The following is a 25931-nucleotide window of genomic DNA, read 5'->3' as shown; positions in this document are numbered from 1 at the left end:
AGAAACAAAAGGTATATTATGCCTGGATTAAATATACTTATCGATATGAAAATTACATTCTAAATATGTTTGTATTTATTTTTCCCTTTCTTCCTTCTTTCTTTCCTTCCTTCCTTTCTTTCAAAAAACTCCTAACTCTGGGAAATGAACTAGAGGTGGTGAAGGGGAGGAGGGCGGGGGGTGGGGGTGACTGGGTGGCGGGCACTGAGGTGGGCACTTGACGGGATGAGCACTGGGTGTTATTCTGTATGTTGGCAAATTGAACACCAATAAAAAATAAATTTATTATTAAAAAAAACTTTACTAAGTGTATGCATATTACAAGTGCAAAGGATTTGGCAATGAATGAAATCCCTTCCCTCAAGGAACTCATATTCAGTTGGAGTAAAAAGACAATATGCATATAAACAAAATACATACTCTATCAGATATGACAAGTTTTGTGAAAAAAAGGCAATGGGAAAGGGAATAAAAAATACTGAATGAAAAGTGGGAATATGACATTTCATTGTTCAGTAAAGCCTTGATTTTAAGGGGGAATTTGCTCTGTTGTAGTTACGCTTTTTTTCTTAAATAATCTTAGGAAAATATCTTTGTAATTCATAAAACATTCCCAATTTTTGTAATTGAGTACTTAAAATTTGGTTTGTTTTCAATAATTCCAAGTACCTAAGTAAACTAAGTTATCCCTCAAGAAAGCACCATTTATTGATTCTTGATTAATGGCAATGTTGATTGATACTTACATGTGAAGATTGCTCATGATACACTATTAACATATTCAATAGAAAATTCTTCTAATCCACTTAGGATATGTTCTCATTATAGTTTCCATCTAAAAAACAACTGAAGAAATTTTATTCCACTCCACTATCACATTAAGCCAGGGTTATTTGAAGGTTATATTGTATTTTCTACAAGGTTGGTTTGAAAGCATTTATAAATCTTTTAATCCCTGTGTACTACTAAGCTTATTAAAATTTGGCATGTTAATAGTCGATGTTTGAAATTTTTAATCTGTAGGAAAGTTACATGTTGATTTCTATTTTTTGTTTATTTGTTTGTTTGCCAACGTGGGAATGGTTACAGAATGATGAGTAGCATAGTAGAAGAAATCACCCAGCTCCTATTATAACAATTTCTCACAAACTTGATAACATGTATGCTTTTAAAAGTCATCTTTTTCCTATACTATTGTTTTACATATGTGCTTTTGGTGAGTTACTCTTAAATTTAGAGATTAACTCATGTTTGATGAATTGGCTATATTCCAAACCTATTATGTTGTGTTTAAATTGCCATCAATGTTAATTTGTTGAACCATATACAAGAGAATTATATTTACTAATTCTACTACTAATAGTAATAATACTAAAAATACTATTGGGGTGTCTGTGTGGCCCATTTGTTTAAGAATCTACCTTCTACCCAGGTCATGATCTCAGGGTCTTGGGATCAAGCCCTGCATCAGGGTTCTTGTCAGTGAAGAGTATGAATTTCCCCTCTCCATCAGCCCCTCCCCCTGCTCATGCTCTCCTCTCAAATAAATAAAATCTTTAAAAAAATACTATTAGACTACTAAAAATACTATTACTACTAAAACTAAGAGTCTAGTAACACCTAGTTGACTTACTAAGAATAGTGCTTCCCATGTTCCAGAGATTAATGGAGAGAAGTTTTATAGCTGTTAACTCTCATTTTATAGGTAATAGAGCTGAGAAGTAATTGCCCAAGCATGCAAATGCTCAACATTGGTATGGTCGTATAATAGAATAGGAATTCTCATAATCTGTTTTTGGAAATATAACTTTATAAAAGCCTTTAAGAGATAAATTGGGTATACCTTGTAAACTTTTAAAATTGTTATAGTGTTTGCATTGGACCCAGAAACTACACATCTGAACACTGATCTACAATTATTTTTTAAGAAATAGTATGAAGCTTAAAATACTTAGTGTAGTTTCTACAAATCCAAAATAATTACGTTTAGAACCTGACATACCAAAAGAGAGTGAACAGGAAAGAACTCACTTCTCCATGTATATACCTCCAGATTGGCTTTTTCAAGTTACAAGATTTTATAGTTTTTAAGATATGGTGATTTGAATTATGTTCTTGAATAAGCTCTTATTCTAATCAATGTACATACTATTGGTATCTCTCTAAAACAGAATTTAATTTTCAATAGTTTAATAAGGACATCAGCAAAAAAACAGGTAAGATGTTTGAACACTTAAAATGCCATTATTTTAAAACAGTTTTGTTGAGATAAAATTCACATGCCATGAATTCACCCATTTAAAGTGTAGAATTCAGTTTCTAATACACTCACAGGAGCTGTGCAGCTATCACAACTATCTAATTTTAGAAAATATACATCACCCTAAAGGAATCCCATACTTGTTAGCAGTTACTTTCCATTCTCCCTACCTTAGTCCCTAGCAACCACCACTCTATTTGCTGTCACTTTGGATATGCCTATTATGGCAATTTTATATAAATAGAATCATACAACATACAGTCTTTTGTGACTAGCTTTCCCTTAGCATAATGTTTTCAAGGTTCATCTGTGTATTTTATACATCAGTACTTCATTCTACCAAGTAATATTCCATTGCATGGATATACCACATTTGCTTATGCATTATTATTTGATGGACACATGGGCTCTTTATACTCTGACTGGTAGGAACAATGCTATTAACTTTCATTTTTTTTTTAATTTTTATTTATTTATGATAGTCACACAGAGAGAGAGAGAGGCAGAGACACAGGCAGAGGGAGGAGCAGGCTCCATGCACCGGGAGCCCGATGTGGGATTCGATCCCGGGTCTCCAGGATCGCGCCCTGGGCCAAAGGCAGGCGCCAAACCGCTGCGCCACCCAGGGATCCCTGCTATTAACTTTCAATACAAGTTTTTGTTTGGACATATATTTTCTATTGGCTATTAACTAGAAGTTGAATTTGATTAGTTATATAGAAAGTTTATGTTTAACATTCTGATAAACAGGTTGTTTTTCAAAGAGCTGCATCATTTAACACATTCATCAGCAACATATGAGAATTCTAATTTCTCCACTTGGTCAACATTTGTTATTATATGTTTTTGGTCATAGTCTTCCTAGAGTGAAGTGATATTAGTTTGCATTTCTCAGATAGCTAAAGAATTAGAGTATCATTTTATGGTAATTTATATGTATTTTTGAAGAAATGTCTATTCAAATCCCTGAACCAATTTTTAACTAGACTATTTGTCTTTTTTTTTTTTTTTTTTTTTTTAGTTCTAAGAGTTTTTAAAAAATACTTTCTGGATACAAGTTGCTTGTTAGATATATGATTTGCAAGTATTTTCTCTCATTCTAAAAATTTTCTTTTCACTTGATGGTGTCCTTTAAAGCACAACAGTTTTTAATGCTGACAAAGTCCAATTTATATAATTTTTCTTTTGTCACTTATTCTTTTGGCACCATATCTAAGAAATAAAATGTATTGGTATAGATAGGAAACAAAAATAAAAGCAAAAACCTTTCCAATTACTGAGTACCTCTAGAATCTTGGTGAGAATTTTAACAATTGAAATCACTCCTGTTGGGCAATGTAGATTCACAGAATATTATGGACTTTAGAAAATAATAAATAAATGACAACAGTCTGGACTCATAATGCAAAACCAAAGAAAATTAGCTTTTTAATTCTTGATATTCTGTATGAATACCCAACACAGTGGGCATAATACTAGCCGAAATTTTAATAGGAATGCACAACTCATAATCTTATAAGAAATTAAAATTATTTTCTCAAATAACGATTAAAAACAACTCCTCACTGATAGGCTCAAAAGAAATCCTTTGTCAATAACAGGACAGAAGGAGTACTTAAACTGTTAACTCTTTCAAAAGAGGAGTAAAAATCACTCCAAGATTCTGTTTTGGAATTTCAGCTATGTAATTTTTGAAGTTCCTAAAACTTAAAGGCATCCTCAAAAAACCCTTTTTACTTATAGCTCCTTCTTCATAAAAGATATATATTTGTAAAACATCTAACATCAATAGGTATATTGAAATATAAGTTTGATATGTAACTTTAAGACTTACTCTTTATCACATATTTCAAAATTTATGTTTATGAAAATAGACTAATTACCATTATTATTTGGCTTTATGCATTGAAGTAGTCATGATTTTGAACTAATAAAAACTATTCATCTTAATAACATGCCATATGTTATGGACTGAATTGTATTCACTCAAAATTGACATGCTGATGCCCTAACCCCCAAAGCGACTGTATTTGGAGACAGGGCCTTTAAGGAGATAAAATTAAATGAGATTATAAAGTTGGGACTTTAATCCAATAGGACTGGTGTCTTTTCTTTTTTCATATTTTATGAACCATTTTAATACTTATTAAAAAAGTAAAGTTACACATCAAATAGAAAAAAACAGTTTTAAAAATTAAATCACACAATACATACTTGAGAAGTCACATTAACTAAAACGGACGCAATTGTCCCTGAAATGGAGACTGGACTGGAGATTCTGAGACTGATGCCTTTGTAAGAAGAGAAAGAACTAGAAATCTCTCTGCATTTGCATACGAAGGAAGGACCATGTGAGGACACAATGAAAAAGCAGTAGTCTGCAAGCGGGACTGTCTTCACAGGAAACCAACTCTACTGATATCTACCTTGGACTTCTAGCCTCCAGCAATGTAAAACAAAAAATAAATTTCCATTATTTAAGAAGTCTGTGCTTTGTTATGGCAGTATAAGCAGACTTATTCACCACTGAAGTTCATAGGTTGGGCCCAACATCAGATTTTATTTGATATAATATGTGAGAAAAGAATATTTGCAGAAAAATCAAATATCTGTTTATATATATATAAGTCATGAAATTTTTATGAGAATTTTAGGAACTCAATGTTTTTTTGAAATACTAAACATAAAAATCGAGTTTATTTCAGCAAATTCAGTAATTTTGGCAATGACATTTAATCTTTTCCTCTAAAGTATCCTGTTTACATCAATTAAGAAATTCTATCGTATTTGAGGTAGATAACAAATAGACATCATAAAGTATAAATATTTTATTGAGACTGTGGTTCCAGCTATAGCAATCCAAATAAACTGTTGTTTTATGTGAACTTTGATCAGATCATTGGAGAGAAAGCTTTGCTTTATCTGTCAGTCCATGATAATCATCAAATAGTATCAAGTAGAAGAGTTGTCATAAAAATATTCATAAAATAAAATAAATGGTCAATATTTCTAGTTATTCTATTTTCCTTACTTTTTTTAAAATAGCCCACTTAATTTTTAATTTTTCCCCTTCATCTAATTTCAAACTGTGCTATCATCCATTTGCCTCTCCAGCTTTACTCCTCATCCTTCTTCTCCTAACTCCTTGCCCTGAAATGCTGGCCTATATGTACTCCATCACTGGATTTCTTATTTTCTAGCTATTGCTTTATGTCAGCCAATAAGATCCCTGAAAGATGGTCAACCAGAAATAGGGCAGAGTAGTAAGGGCATTAATTCCTCTGGCTCCTTCCCTACAGTGTCACCCTAGTTTGATTGTGTTTCATGAGTGGGGATCACTACTCTTCATAAGCTATCTGTCCTTGTCTTCTAGGTTTTAATAATTGCTCTCTACCTTCTTCCTTTCAGTACTAGAAGTGGTAATAGCTTTGCCATGATAAGCTCCTTAGAATCATATCACCTTTTCTGATATGCTATACTTTGCTCACACTTTTATAAATATTCCTTTTATTAAAAACTCCCTGAAGTATTCTAATCTGACTGTGCCATCTGTTTTCATGCTGATACCCTGCCTGAAACAGAGATCTAACTTCCAAAACAGATACTTTCAATTTTGAAGAAACTTATGTAAGTTATGTTAGTAATATGATGCTAATGTAGTCAAATTAAAACATCACGAAAACATTTATTTAAACGGATTTTCTCCAAATTATCTATGTGCCAGCTTAGAATTACTAATCTCAGTAATCACAAAGTATGAGTCAGATTTCTGTAATGAGCCTTGTAGACCTTTCCTGGTACTGAAAAAATATTTGAAATCTTAAAAATGTCACAATATTAAAGCAATTAAAGATCATGACATAGATTCATGAAATTTAGGATTCTATTGTGACAAAACTGGTGATTTTTTTATATTAAAGTTGATTCGAGCTCCCTATATTATAAAAATAACATTTTGTGAACCAGAGTAAGTAGAACATTCTTTTCACCATATAGAGAGCTACATAAAATGGAGATACTATATTTGCAGCAAACATAAAATGCAGGGTACTATATTTGGCAAGCCTCATTTCATAGGCGTAGGATGAAAGCTGGTGTTTATACTTATAAAAAAGAAACTAAAGATTTTGATGAGCCAGTTTTGGAAATCATTACTCTATCCAGTCTTGGTATCCTCAGAAAATGTTCATCTTTCAAGTCTAAGCTTACATTCTGTCATTTCTGCAAAAACTTCCCGTAAGCAATCCCAACTTGAAAACATTTCCTTGGGAATCTACTCTTTCATTCTTGTGCAGTCTTGATTCTCTTTTCTTTCCTGCTCTTTCTTCTTTTCTTTCGTTGTTGAGGAAGGAAAAAGAAATCTTTATAATATGGACAGTAGTCTTAGTGCTCAGAGAATTCCTATCCATTCCTCTAAACTTCCTAGCTTCTAGTGAATTTGGGTCAGTCATATGGCAGTTCTGTCGCATAAAATATGAGTAAAAGCAATACAGAAATTAGTACCAAAAGAAGGGTGCAGCTCTGAAAAAACTAATATTTGGCCTACTATCTGAGAGGACATCTGTGACAAAATTATTCTTGATTGTTGAAAAGGTGATTATGTGTATCAGGTAGTTAACAAAAAAAAAATTAGCAATGCTGATGTCTGTTCTAAGCAGGTAAAAAGACTATTGCCTCACTCAATCAGGACCTTTAAGGGAAAACGTTGGAAAACAGAAGGTTAAAAATATGCACCAGTTGCTACTGAATATATGTTGAGCAAGGTATTACAAGAAAGAGATGGGCTTCAGAAATAATTGGCAGATTCAATAATTAAGAAGACAGACAGGAGCCTTATAGAACAGGACAAAACTACTGCTCCTAGATCCCAAATAGGTACAAAAGGGATTAACAAAAACTTTGAACAAAATGATCAAACTATTCAGGGATAAACAGATTAAGGCTGAAGACTTTATTTTTTTAAATTTTTATTTATTTATGATAGTCACAGAGAGAGAAAGAGAGAGAGGCAGAGACATAGGCGGAGGGAGAAGCAGGCTCCATGCACCCGGAGCCTGATGTGGGATTCGATCCCGGGTCTCCAGGATCGCACCCTGGGCCAAAAGCAGGCGCCAAACCGCTGCGCCACCCAGGGATCCCAAGGCTGAAGACTTTATACCTATTTTTCCTCATACCTTCAATGCAGACAATATATTAGACTGAAGAGAGAGGCATGAGGCAAGAAAAGTAAGAAATAAAGCAAAATTGAGAATTATGTTTTTAAAAACCCTTAGCATTTTGTCACTGGCATATAACACTCATTAAGATTAGGGGATGATTAAGCATATCTATAGGAAATGTATTTCCAAATAAACTACAAATCTAGAGACAGAAGAGTGTTTTACATGAGACTTAAAATCATCCATGATCCATGAAGCTACACTGAGAACACAGGTTCAGTTTCCTCCTGGTATTTTTCTTCCCTCACTCGCTGCTCCCTCCATTCTCATACTGGATTTGCCCCCATCTTCCAGTCTCATTTGGGGCCCAATCTATTCTTTCTACATTCCCTTCATTAAACTGCTTACACAATTACATGGTTTTATCTAAAAATAAATTTACAATGAGTTTTTTTAAATATATAAATCTACAACTCTTTACTAAGTTCTACAACTGATATTCTAATATTTATTTGACCTTTCCACTTAGATATGTAGTAGGTCTCTCAAATTTAAAATGTACCAAAACAAAACAAGACATACAAACAAATAAATAAAATGCACCAAAACAGAGCTTTTGTTTTTCTCACCACTCATCTCATCCCTTTTGGCTTGTTGGCTTCTAGCTTTCCCATCTCAGCAAGTAAAACCACAATCAAACCAGATTCTCATTCTAAAAAGAAAAAGAAAAAAGAAAGAAAATACATACATACATATATATGTGAATATCTCTTCTGGAACAACCACCACAGTATCCTATTATTCCCACAGCACCCAGAAATGTCATTTTATATATATATATACACACACCCAAGTCACTCCTTGGGACTTGAAATAAACTCTTCAGTTCTATAAGTCCAGTCTTGACTAAATCTTCCAATTTATTCAACTCCTTATTTTTACTTTCTTTGCTCCAGCCATATTGGCTGGTCCCTCTTCTTTACCTTAGTCATAATGTACCACCCTCAGATTAGTACTTTTGCTTCTATAGCTGAAACATTCTCATCCATCAGGTCTCAGGTCACACCACACCTTCTCAAACAGGCTTTCAGATTGCTTTATATAAAATAGCAACATCACTTCTTTGAAGTTTCATCACTGAATTTCTACCAGCATTTATTAAAATTTGAATTATCTTATTATTTATTGCTAGTCTTCACAGGTTGAATAATGATCTACATGGGATCTATCTCTTGGTAGTATTGTTTACCACTGTGTCCCTAATGCCTCAATTAGAAAACAAACTGTAAATGAAATAAGAAATATAATGAATAGATTGAATATAATCAATCCATATTCTTCATTCTATTATTTTAGAATAAGCCATAATGTGAGGAATACCCAACTATCACTCTCTCTTTTCTGACTTATTTATTTTTTTTGGGGGGGGTTAGAAAAAAAAAACATCCAAAATTTATTCTCCAACAAGACAGACAGCATCAGCAGGTAAAAACTACAGGTGTTTCTCCACAGATCATACATTCACACGGGCATGATTTGCTTAACAGGGAGAAAAGTTCTGGTGTGTTCTCTCTAACAATATCCACTTCACAGTGTAAACAGGTATTAGCATTATGTTCTCAACTTACAATTCCAGAAGGAAAGGCACAACATGGCAAAAATATTTTTGGATCCTAAAGTTAGGTGCAATAACACAGACCAACTTCTGTTAACAGTCTTGATCTACACTTCCACAAAGAAGGAGATTCTCTACTCGGAAATTAAGGTCTTTCTTTCTATCCCCTTCCTTGTTCAACTATCAGAGCATGTTTCAACATTACATATACAAAAAAAGGGGGGGCAGTTAAAAAAAAAGAATCATGAAAATATCTTCAACATCCAGCTGCTCCCACCACACATCAACTCAGGTTTAAGACAGGGTGTCAGAACACTTCGGCGGTCATAAAAAATAGACACTATGGCTACAAAAATAAAAAAATGAGGTAGATAAATTAAAGCTTTCATACTCATGACTTGCCTGTTCGAACATCGTAGCCTTCATGCAATACTCAAGAACACTCCTTTTTTTTTTTTTTTTTTTTTTTTTTTTTTTTTTTTTTTAAGAACACTCTTCATACTAATTTGGCATAAACTGCACCAAGGACATTTTTTTGTACAAAGTAGTATGTGAACCTGTCAGAAATATGCCCATACTGTGAGTTTCATCAAGAAGGAAAACCCAGGTCTTTGATCGAGTAGGCACTAGTGAACTAAATTAAGTCACCTGAGGGTCCCTGCTTAGGTGCCTAGCCCTCCTGGTGGCTCAGGAAGGAGGCATCTGGAAAGCAGAGGGAGTACATTGGCACTCTTGGGGCTCCGAATTAATTCTATTTAAATAAGCAGCAACACACATTGACTCCCTAAGGACTAAACCAGTCCACTTGAGGGTATCCTACCTAAGGTCCCAAGGTTGAAGGAATTTTGTAATTCTACAACCTTAGTTTAAAAAAAAAAAGTACATTCAGGAAAAAAAAAAGGAAGGATGGGTACAGGGTTGGGGGGATCATACAAAACAGGTCCCTAAACAGATGCCAGATTTTGTCCACGTACCCGCATACAGTCACTAGAGAAGTATACAGTACCCCCTCCCCCAATTAGGCTAACTGTTGTCTTGTCCATTGTAGTTCAGTAAGTTCCAACTTGAAATAGGAGGATAGTCTTTGGAAATAGTTACTCTCAGTTGTACAAAGGTTTTATGTATATAGTTTGTTGCAAGTAACAAAGCTACTTTGCAAGACCCGCTTCTTTCCAAAATTAAAGAAAAAAAATTCTAGTCTGTATATGTTTTAGTTTTTTTTCTTTTTCCTTTTTCAATTTTTTTTTTTTTTTTTTTTTTTGCAAAGCAGCATAATAACATCTGATTGTAGGACTTGCCTGAGGTTGTGATCACAACTGTAAACATCTTTTGAACATCAGTAAGAAAAACAGGAGGAGATGCTTCTTTTAACAAGGAAAAAGAAAAAAGAAAAAGAGTAGAGTTCTAGAGGTTATTCTGCCTGCATTTCTCCCTCAACAAAGAGCTTAGCTGACTGCAATCTTATTTTCTTTGAGGAAGTGAAGGAATTGGTGTTTGGGAACCCTGTCGACAGCACCTGGTTTTTACACTTCAGCACGGATGGCAGACTGGGAGCTATCCATCTTGGAGATAGTGGTGGTGTTCACAATGGAGCTGGCTCCCAGGTAGACTGAATCACAGATATCCCCACTTTGGATCACAGAGGTCTCATTGGTCTTCATGGCCAGACCTCCATTGAGCATGGTGGTGTACTCATTCCACATGACAGGGTCCACGTTCACCGAAGGGGCCAGGATTTCCTTTGGAAACATCTCAGGGACTCTCTTCCCATCAGTTCCTGACAGAGCCATGATGTTCTCGATGGCTAGCTTCCTCCCACAGCGTGCCGAGCTATTGTTCACCCCATGCGTCATATAGTGGACCTTCAAGTTGCCTTTTCTTTTCTGGCTTAAGTCTATTTATTTTACTATGAAATTTGATAAAATTTAACATTTTTGGAAATAGTAAATCTTTTTATTATATGAAAACTTAAAAGCCTCTTATTGGGGGCAATACTTCCAAGCCAGTAATAACTGATGTTTAGAAATCCATGTTATGTCTTCCCAACGACTCTCTGTATCTGGTTATATATAAACAACCATAGGTTATGTACTTACTAATAGATGTGATAACAGATCTACCAGCCAATTACATCAACAGATACATGCCTCATCATGTCAAAAGTGCTCACTATATGAAGAAAAATCTTACTGTACTTAAGGATATTTATTGGATTTTTGTATTTTTTGTAAGGAGATAGAATTAACTGCATAGTTGTTAATCTGAGTCTTATTACATCAGATTAGAGATGGGAGAGCAGAGTAATGCTAAAGGATCCGGAAGAGTTTATTTGGAAAGCAAGGATTTCAGGAAGATGAAGCAACTTAAAACTTCCTTTCTCATCACTGTAACTGGTCCACAGTCACATAAAAATTGATGCCCAAACCCATAATAATTTGCCAAATGTTTTCCTCAAACATTTAGATTGAATATTTAACAATAATTATTCTACATCGGTAATTTTATTCTGATTATTTTCCTTATATCATAAAAAATCTAGAGTTGTTAGTAATACATACTTTTTAAAAAAATATTTTTTTAATTTATTCATGAGCAACACAGAGAAAGAGGCAGAAATATAGGCAGAGGGAGGAGCAGGCTCCCTACTGGGAAGCCTGATGTGGGACTTGATCCCAGGACCCCGGGATCATGACCTGAGCCAAAGGCAGATGCTCAACCACTGAGCCACTCAGCCGTCCCAAAATATATACTTTTTAATGAAAAAAAAAAAAAGAAAAAACAAAGGACTAGAAATAATTTAAAAAAATAGAGAAAGGAAAGAGTATAAATTTAGATTGGGGAATATTCAAGATTGCAAATTTATCTATTATAACATGTGTGTTTGTGGTCATTGCTAAAATATTGAAAGCTTAGAGAATGCACTGATTATGCACCCTGGAACTTCACTGCCTACACCACAGGCATAAGGTTATAGATGTCTCTGTGTCTCATTCCCTCATCTTTAAAACAGACATAAGTTTCTACCTATCTCATAGAGTTATTGCAGGAATTAAATGAGTAAACATACATAAAGCACTAGAAACTCACACTATTCACTCATACTAGTTTAAATCTATACTGAAATGTAGCTTTCTTTAAATGTTTTCTGAGAGATATCGTGCCTGATTTATTCTGTAAGAAACAGATTCCTAACAAAGTAAGGACAGAAACTGCATATCAATTTTATCCAGATAGCTGCTAAAACAATATATTACCGTATTGAGTCTCCACTTCTTATTTGTAATTTTAAAAATCTGAGGTACAAGTAGAGTCAGTGAATAACACATTTCTGAATGTCTGCTATACTTATAAAAAAGTCATGCTACAGTCTTATAATAAGTCTATTGTAATCATCAATATAGGGTAAAGATAGAAAACTTCTGGGCTCTACAAAGGACAAAAACGTTTTAAAGTGTAATGGGCTATGATCTGATGATGTCTACAACTTTTTTTAATGAATTAAATGTACTTCATAAACCCAGATGTTATCGTCTAAACTCTAAACATTCCAATGTTAAATCTGAAGTTTTCCTAAACATTCCTGTTGGTAAGAACCAGTTATTTCATAGAAAGAAAGAAAAAAGGAGAGGATGGAAAAAAAAGAGAGAGAGAGAAGGACAGAGGTGGGGAGGAGGGAAAGAGAAGGGGAGATAGGGAAAAAATTGTTAAATGTCCTTCATAATTCTGATTCAGTGGGTATGCTGTGGAGTCCAGAAATGTGTTCTTTCAATAAACATACCAGACGTCTACAAAAGTTACTATATTATGAGAAAATTGCCTAACTCTTCTAATGGATTATGAAACAGATTTTAAGGGATTGTTACCAAATTAATAAATTGGAACGACTAAAATTCAGTATCTGCCTTTTATTTTAAAGTAGGCTTTGTCAAAAAACAGAATTTGTCAAATTGTTTTTTATTTTTAGATACAGATGTTAGCCTATCTTTGAAATAATTATATTTAGAAAAAAGTTTTAAATATTTTCCTTAGTCTCTTGCTCAAGTAGCTGAGTGATCAAATTATACAAAAATTTCTTTTGACTCTATTTCTTTAACTAGTTAATACAAATTCTATTCAATTGGCACAAAAAGATGTATATTTAGGTATATTTGTCATAAGATAAATGTAATAAATACATTTACATAAAATAAATGTAAATAAAATAAATATATTTTTGTACAGTGTACCTGCAATTGGCTAAAGAATCTTTAATATATGAAATAAAACATCATTCATCATTTCATGTGACCTAATAGTTTGCAACTTAGTAATGATCATAAAACCAAAAATTCCCCCCCATAATGCTACTGCTTATAAATCACCCAGCTCAAATACAATGGTTTGTAGTTTAGGACACTAAGTCTGGGAGATGTAAAGTGTTTTTATTCCAAGGATTAAATCCCAAGTCAATATATCATACTGCATGTTAACGAACTATAAACTTCATATGTGTATATGCATATATACTGAAAGTTGCTCAATGAAACTAAATATTATGAAAACTAAAGTATTAAAATTAATCCATAGGTATTGTGTTATGTAAAAACTTTAAAAATAATTTTATATGTTTCAGAATCTTTTTAAGGATGCAAGTGATCAAAGAAACACATCATATGGTCATAAAGATTTATAAGCTGTTAAATGAACTTCAGGGCAGATGCAGAGAACATGTAACACCTGGCGTAGATAGTATGTCTAACGATAATACAAATCTTTTATGGTACATTAACACTTTCAAAAATGAGTAATGTCCTAAGATTAACTCTACAGAAAGTTACAGATGAGGGTCAAAATGAAATATAATTTCTTGAAACTAAATGAGCAATAGAATTCATCTAACATTCTGTTATATCTGTTGCCATTAATATTTTCCAATAAACATAATTTAAGGTAAGTCTATGATGAATGATATTTATTTCTTTTAGGATCTGGGCTATTTTGCTATTTATCTGAATTAGAAATATTATATATTCTATTTCTCATTACGTGCCTAATTAATTCACTATATTAAAAATTTATCTTACTTTGTTCAGATCAGGCAAGCTAAACCCTTTAATTTCATTGTGCTCAAAAATTAATTCTTTCTGCTACTTTGAGGGCAAATAACTTATTCATATTACTCAAATCATTAGAAAAGCATAACTTTCCTGTTAAATTTTTTTGTGAAACTAAGACTTTCTGAAGGTTTGTCCTTCTTGCAAAATATTCAAATTTCATGATGGATAGCTTAGAATAAACCAAGTAATAAAAATATTTTACTTCATATGTGATTATTGTTAATTCCATTACTATGCAAAGCAATTTAAAGAATGATTCCATGTAGCTAGATTTCCAAATAACTAATTCTAATCTTCTAAAAATATAAATTAATCCTTGAGTTAAAATTTCAATATTTTTTCCTTTTAAACATTCCTAGAAAGTTGCCTCTTGTTTTCTTTAATATATATGAATAAATTGGAAGAAACAAAATGTAATTTGGCTAAACCTAAACAGCAGTAATTTATCATAGGAAAAATCACATGGTAGTATTTGAATATTGTGTAAAATTTGTTATAAGGAATATCAAAAGATCTATCTCCCAATAGCTATTTATCCCACAGAAGTATTTAGTTCTATAGTTGTTCCATTAAAGTTTATCACAATAACTGATAAGTTAATTATTACAGACTTTAAATTTTAGTAAAATCTGTGCTCTTGCCTATTCATACAGAATCTATTCTTTTCATTGATTAATTTTAGTGTCTGGAAGTATTTCTTATTTTAAAGATTTCAAATTTCAGAACAGAAAATATAAATGCAATCAACTGTTTATGTTGGTAAAGTCTACTATTAGTAGAACACTAATTTTTTTGTTAAGTTTTTAAACTTTTTTTTTTCTTTAATATGAACTTGCTTTTAAATATTTAGTGTTTTTGCCTACTTGCTTTCAATTTTACAGTTGCCAATGAGTCCTTTTATGTGAAATGTTCAGGACAGACAAATCCAAAGAGACAGAGCAGATTAGTGGTTGCCAAGGGTGGTTTGCAAGAGAGTCAGTAATGCCCCCCATATCCATGGAGAACACGTTCTAAGACCTCTCCCAGTGGATGCCTGAAACCATGAACAGTACAGAGCCTTGTAGATACTGTTTTTTTCATGTACATATACACCAATGATAAAGTTTAATTAATAAATTAAGCACAGCAAGAGATTAACAATAATAATAAAATATAACAGGTAGCAATAGAGGATCCCTGCCTGGGTGGCTCAGTGGTTTGGCGCCTGCCTTCCGCCCAGGGTGTAGTCCTGGAGTCCCAGGATCAAGTCCCGCATTGGGCTTCCTGCATAGAGCCTGCTTCTCCCTCTACCTGTGTCTCTGTGTCTCTGTCTCTCTCTCTCTGTATCTCTTATGAATCAATAAATCAAATCTTAAAAAAATTGTAGCAATACACTGTATTAAAAGTTATGTGAATGTAGTCTTTCTCAAAATAATCATATTGTACTGTATTCATCCTTCTTGTAATGATGTGGGATGATAAAGTCCCTATGTGATGAGATGAAGTGAGGTAAATGATAGTGTTAGGCTACTACTGATTTTTTGACCATATGTCAGAAGGACAGTCATTTGCTTCTGGATCACTGCTGATCCCAAATAAATAAAACCATAAAAAGCAAACTGTGTGGTGGGGACTACTGTAATGGGAAATGAGTACAAAGGTGTATGGGGCTTTTAGATACAATGATACAATGTTCTAAAGTTAGATAGTAATGATGTTCACACAAAACCACTAAAAAATACTGAATTGTACACTTTTTTTTTTTTTTTTAGGGAGAGAGTGGGAGAGCATGAGAGTGTGTAAAAGAGAGGAAGGGGGTGGGGCACAGAGGGAGATAGAGAATTTTAAGCAGACCCCACACCCAGCCCAGAGCCTAGCTGTGGGGCTCAATCTCATGACCTGAGCCAAAATCAGGAGTCAGAGGCTTAATCAATTGAGCAACCCAGGGGGCGTCCCCTTTTAAAAGCTGTATAGTTTGGTGTGAGTTAAACACATTAAAACACACTAAATCCACATTAGAACCTCTGACATCAGTATTCAGTGATGATGGAAGTAGATGGAGAGGTAACATGGGGGAGTAGGTGGACTAATCCAACATGAAAAAATATAATCTGGCAAGAAACATTTAGTGTGGGGGAGATGAAAATTTGGGACTGTGCAACTTAGTAAGAATGAAGTGGGAAGACAGTTATATCATAAACTGAAAAAAATATTCATGATTTCTTTTTTCTATATAGATGCGATGAGTGTATGTTGTAATGTAAGATCCAAAGAATGATTAAAAAATGCTGTCTCAGGTAATCTTAGAACAATACTGTAAATTTTATGTATGTTAAAATATAAGAACATAATCAACCATTTAAGTATTATCTATATAATATTCAACTGGACTTCTTTTGTGGTATCATATAAAATTCTTTATGAAAAATTGAGATGGTCATAAATTTCTGTGTGTGTGTGTGTGTGTGTGTGTAAGAGAGAGTGTGTGTTTTCGTGCAGTTGGAGAGTGGGAAATGGCAAAATAGTTTGGGAAAAAAGAAACTAGAGCTTTGTTTGAGGCTCACACATTACTCACCAGTTGTAGAAATGAAACATTCAAGGGTAAAACATTAAATCAGTGAATATGATGGAGAGAATTTAATATTGTGGGGGATCTATGGCTTGACAAAATTTTTAAAAATAGAATAAGGTTGTAAGCAAGGAGAAAGATCCGATTCACATTCCAATAAAATTCTTTATTCAAATTTGCTCCTTTCAAATAACTTTAAAATTTACACTTTTGCATTTGAAGATCAAGCAGATATTCTCCCCCTTGAAAGTTTCTTATATCAAATCCAAGAGCAAACTTGTATGGCATACTGGCTGAACCAAACTTACTATCAAGCTGTTATGCCCTGGGGATATAATTTTTGGGCAGGAAATTAATTTTATGAACAAGAATTCAGTTGATTTTATTGATTATTTAAAATGTATTCCTTTCTAGAGAAGAATCTACATTTGTAGATAATCAGGATAAACACAGGTATTTATTACCCTACTCAAAATAGACTATAGAGCTCATAATGATGGTGGACAAAACCAATGAGAGAGAGAAAAGAAAAGTAGTGATTAAGTATGTTGTGGTTTTCTTATCATTGATTTAGCTGTGGTATTTGTATATAAATCAGGTTAGATTGTAATGTTGTGGTTTATATATATAACCCAGTATCTCACTGGCCAAAACCATCAAAGTTTATTTCTTATTTACACCACATGCCTAAAAAAGAGACAGGCAAGTGACAAAGGGATGGAGGCTAACAGAAGTCCCATGTCCATGCAATTATTCACCTGTGTCTAAAGAGAGAGATGTGAATTTAAAGTTTCAGTGGTATACTGACAGCTATTTCTTTTTTTACCCAATTAGTTTAATAAAAGTTATTGAAATATAACTTACATACTATAAAATGCATCCACTTTAAGTATATAATTTTATGTTTTGACAAGTTTCTATATGTGTATATTACCAGCACAATTACAGTTTATTTTTAGAATTTTATTTAAATTCAATTAACATATAATGTATTATTGGTTTCAGAGGTAGAGGTCAGTGATTCACCAATATTATAACACAGGGCTTATTACACCATATGCCTTCTTTAATATTCATCTACTTCTTATTTTCACTTTTCATCAGCCAATGGAATGGCCATGCTTATCATCAAAAGAGGTGGGGAAATACAATTCCATTATGTTCCCAGAAGGAAGGGAACATCAAATTTAATACACTAAATTGAGACTGAAAATAATTGTTCATCTGAGAATTTGCAGAATTTGAAGGGTGTTTAAAAGTCACTGATAAAAACTCACATACCACCAAGAATATTTATAATAGGGTTAGAATTACATTTTCTATGTAAGGTCCAAGAGTAATTAAAACAACTAAGCATCTGTCTAATAAAGAGGCATTTTACCCTATTAAAATTATAAAAAGTAAACATAATACACATGTTTAAATGACAAACTGTATTTCAGTTCTATTAATTGGTATGAGAATAAACTGCTACAAAAAGAAAACCTGGATAAATTTTACCTCTTCGCTTATGGAGTACTGAGATGTGTGATCTCATAAGATGGCTCATAGCAAATGCTAAGTAAAAGAATTATAAATAAAACCTTTGAAACAAATTTATTACACACCTTATAAACAATGGCAAGGTGCTTTTTCAGGGTCTTAATTTTCTATTGTTGCTATAACCATCTATAAGCTTGATGACTTAAAACAACACAAAATATCTTCCAATTACGAAGTCAAAACACCTAAAAATCCATGTATTAACAGGCTGTGTTGTGGAGACTCTAGAAAAGAGTTTTTTCTTGCTTTTTCTAAAATTTAGAGGCCTCCTGCATCCTTCACTCATAAATCCCTTCCTCCATTTTCAAGGATAGGAGTACAATATCTTCAAATATCTCTCACCCCTGCTTTTACCATCCTGTCCCCTCTTCATTTCTGACTCTCTTGTCTTCCTCTTATCAGGGCCCTTCTGATGAGGTTAACTTGTTAACAACATATTGAATTTCCTTTTACTAGTTCGGTTTTTGAATTTTCAAAAAGTTTACAAATAATTCAATTAAAATATTGTCTCCAATTATAAAAAAAGTTTACTAGAATTCTCATTTATGAAGTTATCAAATTTACCAGTCATAACTTTTCATTACAAATTTTACAGAAGGATCTAAATGTACCCAGAAGGGTTGACTAAATGAAATTGAAAGTAATTGAATATTGTATTTTCTTCTGATAAATCTCTTCATACTGTTTTTAATGAGTCTGAAAGGAGATTTTCTCTCAAAAACAAACAAGAAAAACAAAAATGGATCTAGTAGTTGTTTAACAAAAATTCCTGAGCTTCCCTACTAACATAAGGATAGAGAAAGATATTTTAATAAATTGTCTCAGTGATCTAGAAAACTGAAGTCAATACTATGAATAGCAGGTTGGAAAAAATTGGTAACAAGTAGCCAGTACTTATCATTAAGGTAATACCTATTCTGCATAGCACCTTTTTTTTTTTTTTTTTTTTTTTTTTTAGTGTAGCATACATTATATTGTTGCCTGGTTATCTGAGTACTTCATGCTAATAAAATTAAGGTATTAAGGTGATGGTCTTAACTCTTCTTACACATGCTACAAGAATCACTTCTCCACAGAGTGTGATTCTAGTAATCTTACTGAATATTAAACAAGTAGAATGGAAAGTAATTTTGGCATAAAATTATTTTGACTTGAAACTATAATATATAAAAAAATAAAAAAAAGAAACTGTAATATATATTACCTTTACAGTATAGTGTTAGTTATAGGTGAAAATGCTTTTGACCACAGGGGATGCTATAGTGATTTAATTCAGATAGATAGGTGATCGGTTTAGGGGTTGGCATTAATTTGAAAACAATATAGAATGCATACCTCATCCCACCAGGCACTATGCAAAGTGGTAAATGATACGGGATGAAAGAGAAGTTTAAGACATTATGTGATTTCTAATAGCTGAGTAATATTCCATTGTATACATAAACCACATCTTCTTTATCCATTCATCTTTCGTTGGACACCGAGGCTCCTTCCACAGTTTGGCTATCGTGGCCATTGCTGCTATAAACATCGGGGTGCAGGTGTCCCGGCGTTTCATTGCATTTGTATCTTTGGGGTAAATCCCCAACAGTCAATTGCTGGGTCGTAGGGCAGGTCTATTTTTAACTCTTTGAGGAACCTCCACACAGTTTTCCAGAGTGGCTGCACCAGTTCACATTCCCACCAACAGTGTAAGAGGGTTCCCTTTTCTCCGCATCCTCTCCAACATTTGTTGTTTTCTGCCTTGTTAATTTGCCCCATTCTCACTGGTGTGACGTGGTATCTCATTGTGGTTTTGATTTGTATTTCCCTGATGGCAAGTGATGCAGAGCATTTTCTCATGTGCATGTTGGCCATGTCTATGTCTTCCTCTGTGAGATTTCTGTTCATGTCTTTTGCCCATTTCATGATTGGATTGTTTGTTTCTTTGGTGATGGAACTGGAGGGTATTATGCTGAGTGAAGTAAGTCAGTCGGAGAAGGACAAACATTATATGTTCTCATTCATTTAGGGAATATCAATAATAGTGAAAGGGAATATAAGGGAAGGGAGAAGAAATGTGTGGGAAATATCAGAAAGGGAGACAGAACGTAAAGACTGCTAACTCTGGGAAACGAACTAGAGGTGGTAGAAGGGGAGGAGGGCAGGGGGTGGGAGTGAATGGGTGACGTGCACTGGGGGTTATTCTGTATGTTAGTAAATTGAACACCAATAAAAAATAAATTAAAAAAAAAGACATTATGTGAATCTCTGAAATTTGTTGTTCAATTAGGAAGATGTGACTAATGAAGAGAAAGTATTTGGAGACTCATCAAAAATCTCAATGTTTCTGTATAGACAGTAAGTATAATATAAATTAAATCTGAAAATGAAGAAAGAGGTTTGGATCCAACTTTAAACAGAAAAGATTAAGTTTGAATTTTCCAAAAGTGTTGTTTATGGATAGTGCATAGGATATGATTTTCTTAAGACATGATTTTAAAATGTAGGAATTTGTTTTGTGTAAATATATATTTTTGGCTATGCACCAACAGTTAAGAAATACGTGCATATTTTTCAGACAGTTACCAGATTATACTAAGCACCAAAAAAGCAACATGAATAAATTAAATTGAAGGATTTCTTCCTGTAAAAATTATTGGGAAATTAGTAACCCCCTAAAATTACTGAATAGTATGTGCCATCAATTTTTTTCTACATTTGGTTACTTTTAAAAACTTAAATTTTCTAGTATTTGCATCAACTGTTCTTTTGTAAATGGTGATATTTGTTTTATATAAAACACTGAGTTCAATTTATATATTCACATAAATGTATGCATACTGTATTGCCAGACACATCATACAATAACTTCATGAATACTTAATGCTTTTTATTCAGAATGTACATAGATTTCGTAAAGTTCCCCCACTGCTGCATAAACAGTTCATAAAACCAGCATGATCTGACTGTGCAAGTGCTTTTTAAAATTAACTTGATAGTAAATTTTAATTATTTATCCAAGCCATATTATGAGCTTATATTTTGCCAGTAGTGTTTGATGGCAACGTTGTGACTGGGCTTAAATTGTTATACAATGTAAATTATATAAAATAAAATATAGAATATATTTAGATTATTATGTCATCATGCTATGATTCTTAGTCTTTATTGCAAATAATTAATAAATGCCTATTGCTAGACTAATTTGTATGGTAAATTTTTTCTAATAGTATAAGTATACTGGCATACTGTAAGAAGAGAAAAAGGGAGGAAAAAAAGACACTTAGCATTCTTATAAAAAGGCTTCCTACATAATGATCATGATTGGGCATGATTACTTGAGCTATGCTTTCCACTATTTTCTTTTCAGCTTGTTTACCATTAAGCAGGCAATTGGGTTATTTTGTGTGATAGATCTATTTCCTGACACAATGTCTACATCTTGTCAACAGCTCATTGAGTGAAGAGAAACTGCATGACATACCAAAGAAGCTTCTATATATATGCATATATATGTTACATATACATATAGCTTATAAAACTTAGTGATAAGGGTAAAACTTGTAATTCTTCAGCAATAGTATATGCTACCTAAATAATGACAAATTGCAATAATATGTGTAATAAACAAGGCTGTTACAGTTGACAACAACAAAGTGATAGTAATGCTAGAGAAAAAATGTTTCAAGGGAAGAAAATAATTTAAGGGGAATCAAGTATCATAAAGTGAGATAGATATACTAGAAGAATTCACAAATTGATACAACTTGAGTTAGTGGTAACAATTTCTGGTAATATCTACTTGATAATGCAGTTTATTACACAAGTTCTAATAGAAAGTCCTACTGGGTTCAGTAAAAAGCCATTTAAGCTGAACAATGATGATTATATGTCATCATGCCTTCTGTTGGATTTGATAGAATAAAATCCAGGAAACATTGCATTTTCAATGAGAAAACTGACAAGGAGAGAATCCTTAGATATCTGCATTTAGACTGCCCAACATTAAATTTCTGCCGCTTATGCCCCATCCTCATTTGAATCCAAACCCTGAAAATTAAAATTTTGTGTTTACAATTACAGAAATGCAGTAATGTAAGCTTTATATCATTTCACACATTAGACAATAAACAATCACACTTGCAAATATTTGAAGACAATAATCTTTATGAAGCAGCTGATAATTAAAGTAAATAACTTTAGATCATTTTTATTTTATTGCTTATTGACTAAATTTAATTTATTCTGGTTTTCAGGCTACATATAAAAATCTTAACCTTGACCCCCAAATTGAAAGAGAACATAACCCAAAGCCAGTGATTTTTAAACTATGCCGTACAGTGGAATCAACAGGAGGAGAAGGGAGAGAAGGATCTTTAAAATATTGAGGGAGGCCTGGATGGCTCAGTCAGTTAAGCATCTGCCTTTGGCTCAGGTCATGATCTCAGGGTCCTGGGACTGAGCCCTGTGTCATGCTCCCTGGTGAGCAGGAAGCCTGCTTTTTCCTCTGCTCCTGCCCCCACTCATGTTCTCTCTCTCTCTCTCAAATAAATAAATAAAATCTTTTAAAAAATCTTTAAAAATATTGATATTTATTCCTGGCTTTTACCTGCAGACATACATATTTAATTGATATGAGCTATGACCTTGTCATCCAGAATTTTAGAAGTTTACTACATGATTTCAGTATTCAGTATAGTTTGGAAAGCTTAAGTTCTATTTCTTCTCAAAGGCTGGTTTTTGGAGTACCAGAACGGAATTGAAAATTGAGAACAACACTGGAACATTTTGATATTACTATCATACTGTACCTTAAAGATGCCTTCTGAAACCCCATAACTATATTACCAATTATGGGAGAGGCTTAAAATAAGGATTCAAGCTCTGTTCATGACCTTGATCTAACAAAACCTCTTATTTGGTCTTGACTATCTAGATCAAACCCAAATTAAGCTGCTACATGTGGTGCAGTATATTCTAGCCGAAACCCAATGATTATTGATCTTAGTTCAAAGTATGACCAGGAGTAGGCATGGGTGGAAAGATAGAAACTAATAGAAACTAATAATCCTTAAAAAACAAAAACTTATAGTCCTTGATCACACTGCCATGTGTTCTTCTTACACTGTTCTCATAGTAATACCATGTAATAGAAGTCAATTCCCCACTGTTTGATGATAAAAGAAATTGGATATTTTGGAGAGTTAACTATCTTGTTCAAAGTGTGGGCTTAGACAGGAATCATAAAGAATTCTAACTCAAAAGCCTTTGCTCTTTATAACTTGCTGGATTTTCATTTTAGTTCCTTCTAGAAAACAGTAAATCATAAAAATGATTGAGATGTAGAACAATTCGGATCATAGTGCCATAAAACATAGGATAGATGTGTCTCTTGTGTGTAGTCAAAGATGTGGAGGAGAAGAAACATGTATGTGAATGACCTTGTTGACACAAAATCTCAACACTGCCCTTAATAACTCAACACCAAATTAATGCACTTGCTTGAATCTAATGTAACTGAAATCTAGTGGACTAAACAAATCAACATACATACTATGGTTATATATATAAAACTTTAATATATTTAATATATTTCAAACACAACAGATTACAAAGGTATGATTTATGATGAAGAATCTATTTTCATTTATAAATCACTTGTTATTTCCTATATGATACAACTCAAGTTCTTTTTTTTTTAACCTAGAATTTTTTTTTTAAGATTTTATTTATTTATTCATGAGAGACAGAGAGAGAGAGAGAGGCAGAGACACAGGCAGAGGGAGAAGCAGGCTCCATGCAGGGAGCCTGACGTGGGACTCGATCCCGGGTCTCCAGGATCACACCCTAGGCTGCAGAAGCAGGCTCCATGCAGGGAGCCTGACGTGGGACTCGATCCCGGGTCTCCAGGATCACACCCTAGGCTGCAGGTGGCGCTAAAACCGCTGCGCCACCGTGGCTGCCCTCAAGTTCTATCTTATAAGCTGAATGAAAACCCTTAACATTCTGACTCTAAATCACCTTATAAAATATGTTTGGACTGTGTGGGCATGTCTCCTAAAAATCTATGAACCTGCATACCTCTGTTCATGATAGTTTTCTCTGTTCATAATATTCTCTATTGCTCCCTCCCCATCTCAGCTTAGAAATATAATGTTCCTTTTTTCTAAATGTAAATGTTACTTCATTTAAAATTTTTTGAAAGATTTTATCTATTTACTTATTTTAGAGAGGCAGGGAAAGAGAGCACGAGCGGAGAGATAGAGAAGCATACTTTCCACTGGGCAGGGAATCCGATACGGGGCTCGATCCCAGGATCCTAATCAGGCACATGCTTAACTGACTGAGCAACCCAGGAGCCTCTGTAAATGTTACTTCAGCAAATTCTTCCAGGGGAGGGCAGAAGTAAGCACTGCCCTCTTTTTTTTTTTTTTTTTTTGGTAAATTTATTTTTTATTGGTGTTCAATTTGCCAACATATAGAGTAACACCCAGTGCTCATCCCATCAAGTGCCCCCCTCAGTGCCCATCACCCAGTCACCCCCACCCCCCGCCCACATCCCCTTCCCCCACCCCTAGTTGCCCTCTTAAACCCTCATCCATCCTCCATGATGCTCTTTCCTTAAGTAAGCTGAAGGCTTAACAACTTTTCGAGCACAGAATCTTGATATGATTGCCTTGAAATCCTAGCTGGACAACTTGTTAAGGTGATTGATTTTGGCCGCATCACTTCAACTAAATACATAGTACTTTCTCCATAGTAAATTAAGAGTTAGTATTTCATAAAGATGTTGAAAAAAATAAGGTGAGGCACATGAAATATACATTCCATTATGTATATAAGCATCAGTTTAATATATATATTTTAGTTTTATAGTAAAGTCAACCTGCTGAGATATATCTTTACTATATATATATATTCCATTAGACATAAAATTAAATATAAAATATATGTACTTAAAAAGTTTTTGAATCTATATTTTCAAATTATTTGTATCTGTTGAAATTGGATGAAATAAATTCCATAGTATTAACATTTCTTTCAATCACCAAGATGTAATCTGTTTTCCAATACTGAGAGATTTTCTAATAAGCTCACATTCATATTCTATTACTTTTCATTTCTGTATACACACACACACACACACACACACACACAAATCCTGCTGTCCTTTCCAAGTTTGGCAACGCCGTTAAACTAAAGCAACTCTTGTGCTTATGGACTAAATTCAAATTCCCTATTTTACTGACTGCTTAATTCCTGCAAAATTAAGCCACCTGCTTACTTAGTACAACATTACATTAGCTCATTTTGATTGTACTGCAGACTGCAAGTGCCAATGTAAATAGTGACTAGGCACATCTCCAAAAATATTTTCTAACAGCATATTCTGTGCTCTATGGGCACTTTTAACTGACCTATGTGTTGATAGTCATTCAGCAGGCAGTAAAAATGTCAGCATAAAATAAATACTCAAAAAAAGGAGAGAAAGCAACAAACAAAAGTTAGCCAGCAATAATAAGGAATTCATATGGAATCTGGATATTCAGTATGTGGAATCATATCATCACACTCCACAAGGACAAAAATAAAAATGCATTTCAGAAGATGATCTCCACTTGTAGTTAGGTGCCTCTTTGATCAACTTGATTATAACAATACATAAGCAGAAGGTTGTACACACATACAAACATAAATTCAAATGTTTATTAAATAATAATTCTGGATT

General features: G+C 33.4%; 2 long non-coding RNA genes across 6 annotated transcripts in view; one reads left to right on the top strand and one right to left on the bottom strand.

Annotated features, from left to right (window-relative positions):
- LOC111091638 overlaps window positions 1–25931 on the top strand; it is a 98519-nt gene that overhangs the window by 5783 nt on the left and 66805 nt on the right. The gene's annotated exons all lie outside the window — the stretch shown is intronic.
- Window positions 7281–25931, bottom strand: part of LOC102155655 — a 276612-nt gene continuing 257961 nt past the window's right edge. For all 5 annotated transcript variants that reach the window (XR_005376350.1, XR_005376347.1, XR_005376348.1 and 2 more), the window contains 2 exons: window positions 8049–8131; window positions 7281–7458 (listed from right to left, as the gene is read on the bottom strand). This is a non-coding gene — a long non-coding RNA (uncharacterized LOC102155655). The remainder of the gene's footprint in view (window positions 7459–8048; window positions 8132–25931) is intronic.

This window comes from Canis lupus, chromosome 22, assembly GCF_011100685.1.
Source record: "Canis lupus familiaris isolate Mischka breed German Shepherd chromosome 22, alternate assembly UU_Cfam_GSD_1.0, whole genome shotgun sequence".
Classification (NCBI taxonomy): Eukaryota; Metazoa; Chordata; class Mammalia; order Carnivora; family Canidae; genus Canis; species Canis lupus.
The sequence above is the reverse complement of the archived record's forward strand: the minus strand, read 5'-3'. Positions and strand labels throughout refer to the sequence as shown.